A 9,352-nucleotide genomic window follows, 5' to 3' on the forward strand; every position below is an offset into this window, starting at 1 on the left:
GATGCAGATCAAGTTGCAGGCTTGAAGTGGGGAAGAGGAACAAGCCATGCCATAATAAGCAGATTTTAATGATTTACTATAAATCAGCATTTTTGCCCTGTCAGTGAGATTGAAGAGGCAGACAGCTCCTCACATGTCTGCCGAGCAAATGTCTTCCTGATGAATCATGTGCACTGAATCACTGATCACAACATTCAAACGGCACATCCAAATAATGAGGGAAACATACACACAGCCTCCCGATGGCTGCTCCAAGGCAGCGGGAATGTATGTTTCTCGTTGTGGGGTAGTTAAACCCTTACGCTGATCCTCGGAGGGCTCCGCGGAGGGTAATGGAAGTGTATATTACCGGGTTAACCGTTGATGCCCTCACGTAGACGGATCTGCATAAATGCTCTGCCCCACCCCCAGACTTTTGATGAGACTCTAATCTAGTTGGGAGGAGAATCGGGGGGTGGGTGCCAGCAGAAAGACAGGCTATAATAATGAACCAAAGTGTAAAGGATCTGGCCACAGAAACCCATAGAAATCAGAGCTAATTTCTTTTGGGTTCAGGGCTCATTTAGTCTGGGGGCAGCTCTTTAAATGCACCCCCCTTTCAGGCTCCCTCCTGCCCCAAGCTCCATTTCATCACTTGGTCCATCAGTGTCTAATGTTCCCCCTTATAGATAGTGTTTCAGTGCTGCGACCCATCTCTGGGAGAAGAGCACTGGAGAAGGCTGGAAGGACCTCTCTGGAAACCATGTGCTGGACCCCCAGCCTGGACAGGGGAAGAAGGGAACCAGGCACAGGCGACTCCTCCTCTGGCTCAGACACAGAGCCTCTCCCTGGACCCAGACCCATGGATCTCAGGAGCCTTTCCAGCTGACACATCCAGAAGCCCTCCCTGATTGCCACCTTTAGGTCCCGCCTCCCCCCTGCAGCCTGCCATCGGCATCTCACTCGTGTGCTACTATGTCCTTTGTTGTCCTGATAATGGTCACTCATCCTAATGCACTGTGGTCTCCTCAGTTGCGAGGTCACTGGGTTTCCTTTTGTGAAACCATCACAATATCTTACACGTAGGGCAGGCTTCATCATAGCCCAGCCACCCCCATGAGCAGTGGATGAATAAATGATGAGGTCTTATTGCCAAGCTCGGTCAGCTCCACGGCAGCCTGAGACCCCGGGCTCTCACAGACAATGTGATGGAGTCCCAGGCCCCAGGATGGTCAGCTTCCTTTTGCCCTGTTCTAACCCCGCTCCCTCTGGCATCCAGATCTGATGCCGCATTAGAATCCCACGGGCTTGCCAGAGGGAGCTGCCCCTCCAGCCCTGGGGGGTGGAAGACAATGTCCAGGGAGTGGAGGGGGTGCTTGGAGGCCAGCCCTATGTGTTTCAGACTAAAAGTCAGTCACATTGGACCATGCCCTCAAAGATTTTATTTAAAATATAAATCCAAGAGTAAGTCAAAGCTGCACCCCGGCCTCACCCTGAGGGTGATTAAGAATCTAATTAGAACTCTGAGGCTTTGTCCAGAAACACCTTCTTGTTAATGAGTGGACCTACGTGGTCGGTTTTGGGATGTCTCCCTTCCCCACCCTGGGCTTCATGCAGGGTGAACACAGCCTTCCTATCTCCAGATGTCCCTGCAGAGCGCAGAGGTATTGAAACTCGCCCACAGTGGCTCCTTTGCCCCTGGCTTATTTCACTTGGACGTCGCCCTAATCCCTCTCCTCACACGCCCCGCCTTCTAGACAGGCCAGGGTATCTTGGGGGCCTCTCACCTCCAGCGTGAGCTGGTGCCCAGCTGTTGCTCGTTGTGAGGGGGTCAAGGCATCAGGCACACCGGGCTGGCTCCCGGAGCTCACTGTCTAATTGGATGGCATCATCAGAGCAGCCTCATCCCAACGCTGGATTTAACCTGCTCCACACTGCTGTTGGGAGAAGGCCTTCCAAGGGTACCACAGCTTTCTCTGGGGAGGATGTGGTGGGGGGTGGGCAGGAATCTTTGAACACGGGGCATCTCCACCACATTCCTGCACAGGGTGTTCCCCGCTGCTCCCAGAGCACAGCTGGAACCCCCCCCCCCGCTCCACACCTCTGCCTGGAATGCCCACTCCTCTCCTACTCAAGTCAACTCAGTATTGAAAATAGAGCCCCCTCTTCCCTTGGAGTCCTGTCTCGTCTCCCAAAATGGAAGTTATCGCTTCCTTCTCTGAGCCCTGTAATGCTGTGGATGTTTTGAACGTTCATCCATTCATTTATTTGTTCATTCTTTCAAATTGTATCCAATAGAAGTCTCTCTGCCTCATCTTCAGAGATCCAGCGACGACAAGAGAGAGAGACCTGGATTCTGCTCTCATGAAGCGTCAATCTCATGGGTTTATCCCCTACACTGGGCTTCTTTACTGGTCCCGTCCAGTAACGAGGAAAACAAGGGTGCCAAGGGTGGGGTGGATGGGGTGGGGATGTGTGGAGTGTATGCTGTGTGCCAAGCAGCGTTTTGGACCCAGCAGGGAACTAGTCAGGGCTGGGCAGGGCCCTTTCCAGTGTGGCTTCAAAGACCTGTGACCTGTGTTTGTCACACAGACCCCTGCTCAGAAGGGCCCCTCACTGGTTTAATGCTCTGATGTTACTGCCTTAAAATTCCTAATAATTTTTGAGCACAGGTTTCCACATTTCCGTTTTGTGAAATCACAACAATCTTGATCCTTTCTTGGAAGGGTTTGAAATTCCGTGCAGGGAAGAGGAAATACACAAGTAAACAAACAAATGAACAAGAAATGTGGGATGCAGTAACTTATAAGTGATGAGCTGGGGAGCTGGAGGAGGGGCTACCTCAGCCTGAGGAATCCAGGAACCCGGTGGGGGTGAGGGCCCTTCTGAGTGGAGCTGTGAATGGCAGGAGGCCCCGAGGACATGGAGGGTGAGATACGCCAGTTAACCACATTACTGGTAAGTGAATTAGCCCCAGAGTGTGCGTAGATATGTGCTCAAACTTTTGTCGTGCTTAGGATGTGTGGGGGCACTGGGGACTTTCCCCTCTCTGACCCTCTTAGGGGAGCTCCTGCCGCCTCCTGCCCCCAGCCATCGGCACCACTGGGAGCAGAAGGAACACCCTCGCCTGCGTTCTCCATCTCCCCTCCCTCCTCTCTCCCTGGCAGCCTGGGGATTGGGCCCTCGGGTCCTTTTGTTCCCTGTTCCCCTGCCTGACTAGATCTCCCATTATTGCCTTAGGAAGTTTCATGGGACATGCAGTGGGGTGGTGGGGTGGTCCCACAGAAAACTTTCAAGACTAGCCACCATGAGCACCTCAGCTCCGGGGGACGACCTTGGGGCTGTTTGATGCTGGTGATGTGGCGACTTGGCCTGAGGCTGGGGAAAGACCAGGCAAGCTCCGGGCATCCCTCGTCTGCTGAGGTCGTCAGCCCCGGACACTGTGGCCGCACCGAGCGCTCCGATGGCTTTGTCAGACCTTTCACTATGGCCTCCTGCAGCTCATGAGTTAAGTGTGAATTCTTTCCCTCCAGGGCTGGTGCCTCCTCTAGGTTTCTGGGGCAGTGTGGAGGATGGTGCCCGTTGATTGGCAGCTCTCAGTCCTGCTCCCTGACCCCTCCATCCACCATCCAGGCTGCAGCTCCTTACAAGGAAGACAGAGAGCATAAAGGTCACACTAGAACAAAATTCTGACCATCGAGCCAGAAAGCAAGCTCCCTGCGGGCAGAGCCTTAGCACAGGTAGTGGACGGCACACACAGCGCCACCAGCCGGCCGGGACCGGCTATGCCGCAGGTGTGCGGCTGGAATGGAAGGGAGGGGTCGTGGGGACGCAGGGCGCGTGGTTTGGGGGCAGTGACAACACAGGCTGTGTGCGGGCGAGCCTGCAGGAGACTTGTCAACACAACAAGGGATGACACTGAGCCCTGTGCAGTTGAAAGCAAATTTCAGCCACAATGTAATTATCCACCCAGGAAAAGAGGGGTCCCCTCTCCTGGGACAGCCATCCATGTGAGGAGAAGGAAAATAAACTCGTTCTAGGTCAATTTAAAGGTTAAATGGAGGTCAGCGAGGGGGAACAGAGACTGTCCCCGACTAGGGAACAGTCTCCTGGCCACTCGCGCAGGACTTTAACCTTTGGTTCTAATATTCATCTGGGGGGAAAAAAAAAAAACTGTGAAGCAGATAATTGGATATTAGCAGACATACCATTTCAGTAATCTTTGAAAATAAAAAAAAAAAAAAAAAGGGTGATTGCAAATCCAGTGGCAGTTACTTTAGAAAGATAGTAACGTGTAATTCCCAGTTTCTCAGACTGTAACTTTTGCACTTACCACTAATTTCTCCACTGCTCCAAATGCAGTGTATACATTTAGTTTAGAATTTATCATCACCGTTTGTGTATATTACGCCAGCGGCATAATCCATCCTCATGAAGCTAATGCTCGGCATTAGGGAAATGGACTCCGTATGGATCCTGCCAGCCTCTGGCCTCAAACACACCCCGAGCTGACACTGCGGGTGCGTGCGCCCCGCGCCCCTCCCCCAGGATGCGCGTGGCCTCATGTTCCGCAGTATCTCCAAATGGCACGCTCTGATTTCTGCAAGTAGCCGGTGTCCATTGTCTGTGAATGTAAAAATCAATGACCTACATAAGATTTTGATTTTGCACTTGGAATTGAGAAAGAGAGAAAGAGAGAGAGAGAGAGTCTGCGACGCAGAAAATAATGAAACAGTCATGTTAAAAATTATAAGCATGTTGAACTCAAAAAATATATTTTCTTGAGGATATTTTTTTTTTTTGCCTCTGAACAGGAACATATTTAATTTCATGGTTATTTGATTAAAACAGTTAATTGTATTAATGCGTTATTGAGCTGAGTGTGCTGGTCATTCCAAGGTGGACGCTTGCTCAGGCACTTGAGAACAAAAACCCGTAATTCCAATTCTGCTTGGGAGCTAGTGGAACTAGGAACCGCTAGTGAAATCTCTCAGTGTATATTCAATCCTTGTTTTTATTTTCTTAAAAGAGGGGGGGGGGCAGCCTCAAACTGCTGATTTCTGCAGAAAAATCTGCAAATGAACTGTTCTATTAGCACAAACATACCGAAGTCTTTAGAACCCCTCTCTTCAAAAGCATAATTAGGTATTTATTTCAGACATACTAACATCTTTGCAGTAGCTAATAAGATGCAGCCCATTTGAATATTAATATAATAAATGATTAAATTAAACAGCAAGATTCAGACTCAGAAATAGCCTTTATAGGTCCCAGGGGGTCACTAAAACTGTTTCCATTTCTTCCTACAGTTAACATAGTGCAAGGGACATGAATGCATAGAGCAATATTTGTCTTATGAAACGCGGAGTTTTATATGGTGCTATTCAGTTTTATTACTCCACAGTTTGAATCTGGGCCCCGAGTGAAGTCACCGTGCTGAGGCCTGACAGCCCTACTTCCTGTCTCACCGCTTGCTGGCATCCCAGAGACGCTCTACTGCTTGGCAAAGGGTTCCCTCTGATGGTCCCCAGACCAAGAGGTGCCTGTGCAGACGGGCACCAGGTACACTCACAACACCATTTAAAAAACAAAACAGAACGAAAACCGGTTCTGCGTATCAAGCTGCCGGCTTTATTTTGTGCGCCTGTGTGGTGTGTTTCACGACTCCACACGGTGCCTGTGTGTGACTCGGAAGCCACACCCAAACCCGGGGTGCAGCCGGAGCCAGCTGTGCCAGCATGCGCCAGGCACTCCATCTCTCCACCAAGAGGGACCCCCTCCCCCAGCTCCACTGGCACAAGAAAGAATAGGCAAAGTCGGCAATTATAATTGGCCGTTATTCCAATAAAGGTGTTTCCCTTTTTAAATTAGTCCATGAAAACTGCACACTCTCCAAATCCCATGAACCTGAGAAGTGTTAATAAACATCTGGCCATGGTTTTTGCTTAATTAGCATTCCTTAGCTTGGACGGAAGTCTGTTTATGTAAAACAAAACACTCACAAACACACACACACGCACACACCCGCACACGCGCGCGCACACACACACACAGATTCTGTTTTGCAAGCCACAGCCCCTCAGAAATCCAAACGCAGCCATCCCTAATGGGTGGTGAGAGATTTGGGTCTTTCCAATACTCGTATGTGTCAACTGAGCATCAGAGGAGAATATACTTGGCTCTGCATGCTTAATTTTACTGTGCAGGTCTCAGATCCAATATCTACTAACTTGACATCGCCGTGCTGTTTGGAAATATTCACATTTCCAAAATCGTAAAGATACTGAAGCTTGGAGGTCCGCTTGAATAAAATAGAAAGCAACTATTTTTGTGTTGGTTTTCAACACAAACCAACCTCCAGCATGTCCACAGGCCACATTATTATTACCCACAGCCCCAAATCTCCCAGCCCCATCTCTCTGAAGAGCAGCATCGGCAGGAAGGTAATGGATAAACTGTAACCCGGCTTGCAAGACTCTACTGTCGAAATTAGATAAAAGAAAACTAGGAAGAAAACTCAAAGATAAGTGGTACAAAGTAAATCAAAACAAATCATCTTACCAAACTTTATTCACATCTGATACCATTTTTAGAAATTAAGGTCAGTTTTGTGGAACTAATAGGGAGGTATACCTATATATCTTGGACACCATGACAGTGCTGGAGTGGAAGATTTATACTCCATGGTTGCAGATGCAGAAGAAAGATAGGAGAGATCAAATGGAAGTGCATGATAACAAATGAAAAATGGTCCCCACAGCCCATAAATTAATTGAGAAAAGAAGGTTGTCATTATTTGAACATGCTTTAAAATAAGGTATGGGGTCCAGATGGCTGAGGATAGATAGGCCCACAAAGTTTGAGTAATTGATGACTCAAAAATAAAACAAGATCATAAAGAAATGAATCACATCGGGCAAGTTCGTGGAGGAATATTATAAGAGAAGGGAACAGATGAAAAAAACGCACATGGAGCCAAAGATGAACCCCGCCCCCCAATCTCCGGGACCGTTTAAAACCAAATGGAAATATGCAAGCAAGGGCATGAGTGGGGATTCAAACTGGGGGAGACAGAAATAGAGTCCAAAGAAAGGTTCATTTCAGATGTTGCTTTATTAACTGAGTCAGCTTTCTTTGGGGGCTTTCTGCTGCAAACCCACTCCTTTTCTCTCTCTCTCTCTCTCTCTCTTTTTTTTAATGGGCTCAAAATAGGGCTGTGCCGAGGTGGGCCACCAGCCTTGCAAATAATAGCTTTCTGCTGCTGCCTCCTGAGCTAATTTTCCCACTGGAAAATTCAAAAACAGTTTGCCTTTGGGGGATATATGAAGGGTGGCTGGCAGCTTGGGAATTTTCTTTGTGGCCTTCGGGTGGGAGGGCAAAGGAGCAAACCCAGTGGATTTCCCACAACCATAGAAGCCAGACCTTTCTCTAAGGAGGTGCCATCACTGCCGAGGTAAGGTCATCTTCTCTCCACCCAGTGTGGGTTCGTTGGTTCCTCTCCTGGAAATAATATTTCTGGGGCAACTAGATGCGAAATGAATTCTAAGCTAAACATCAGATTCTTCTTTCCTTCCTCCCTTCCTTTTCTTTCTCCTCCTTCCTTTCCTTTTTTTTAAATTTCTTTCTTTTCCTTCTTGTTTTTTCTTTTATCAGAGTTCCTTTCTTCCTTCCTTTCTACATTTCTTTCTCCTTTTTTTTTTTTTTAATCACTACTTATACCACCATCTGTAATTCCACCCATAGCCTTGAAATACAGGAAATGGAGCAGCGGTGCGGTATTCCATATTTATGACTTCTCAGTACATCAGAGCATTGCTGACTTTGGAGAGCCCTCATCTGAGCACAGCGCGGGGGAGACGCTCCACATTCAAGCCAAGAGAGGACGGCTTGGGGCAGAGCGGCCCCTCGAAGCATCCTAACCGGGCCTCTCCACGCTCCCCAGCCGCCCTCCGCTTGCTCCTTGTTTCTGAAATGTTTTTTATCCCCCCTCTGCCTCTCTTCTTTACACACATGTATATTTTTGCCCTCCAAGCCCCCGTATTTGCTGTTCACGCTAGGAGAGTGATATGAATATTCTGAATGAAAATAGCACACTGGGAGAAACTGCTAGGTACCAAGGCCAGTGTCAGCGCAGGCGGCCCGGCGTTCACACTGCAGGTGGGCGGGCGGGCAGGCGAGGAGCGCGTCTGCTTCTGCACAATGCTCTCCCCCGCCAGCATCCCAGTCCCTCACACTAGGTTTCTTGGCAACTGATTATTGATGACCAAGAAAACACATACAGCAGTGGAATTCCACTGCTCCTGAAAGTGCATGATCACACGCTATGTTTTCCTCAAGAAACAGATACATACGTGTGCACCTGAGTGTGTGTGTGTGTGTGTGTGTGTGTGTGTATGAAGAGGTTGGAGCCAAAAATGAGCAAATGTGACAAAATAAAGGCAGAGTTAAGGAGTCCCTCAAAAACTCCTCTCTCTCGTTATTAAAGGTACGCAAATCTCCAAGGAGTGGCACACATGGAATAAACCAAAATATGGCCCTCCGAGTTGAAGGCAAGCCAAAGGACTTGAAAATAATCTGAAGACAGAAATATAGAGGCAGCAAACATTTCAAGAGAAGGAGACTTGCCAGCAGGATTGATTTGAATACTCTGCCTGAAGATTTATTTTGCCTTACCGTCATAAAAGGCAAATGCCCACCCCCCGCCGCCCCCACCTCCCCAGACAGTGAAGGAGTTGGGATAAAAACCTCTTTGCCCGGGTGGCAATGGCTATGTCTTAGTAGCAGCTAAAAATGGATGAGAAGTATCAGAGAAATGAACTTCTGCGGTTTTCAAAAAACGGTTCAGAATAGATGAGCCAACTCCTTTACATGTTCAAAAGAGAGAGGGAACAATTTTGTGAAATGCTAAGGCAGTGCAAAGTGAATGTTAAATAGTTTTTATCCACCAAAAAAAAAAAAATAGACTTATTCAAATGCATGTCTTGCTTGTCTTTAACTAAAGTGAAATTTCTTAAATCCAGCTGTAGTCTTATGGGCGGCGGGGGATGCATGGGGGGCGGTGGTGGGGGGACAGCGGAAGCACAGAACATCTTCCCTGAACCGAACATCATGTCGTTTTAAAAGCAGAGGCACACGCTATTGATTTTTTTTTTAAATACAAATTTGGCAGATTTCACATGATCCATTACATTTCTCAGGACGGTGAAGATGCAGCTTGCATGATTTATTCAGAATAAGGTCCATTTTTAGCTATATTTAAGTCTCCTATTTGTTATTTAACATGTGTTTAATGTTTTCTGTCCCTGCTGTGCACAGCTGCAAGCTGCTATTTTTTGGCAATTTTTGTGACTGGGAAGTGATTTGTGTCTTTGCA

This window comes from Camelus dromedarius, chromosome 9 (assembly GCF_036321535.1).
Source record: "Camelus dromedarius isolate mCamDro1 chromosome 9, mCamDro1.pat, whole genome shotgun sequence".
Lineage (NCBI taxonomy): Eukaryota > Metazoa > Chordata > Mammalia > Artiodactyla > Camelidae > Camelus > Camelus dromedarius.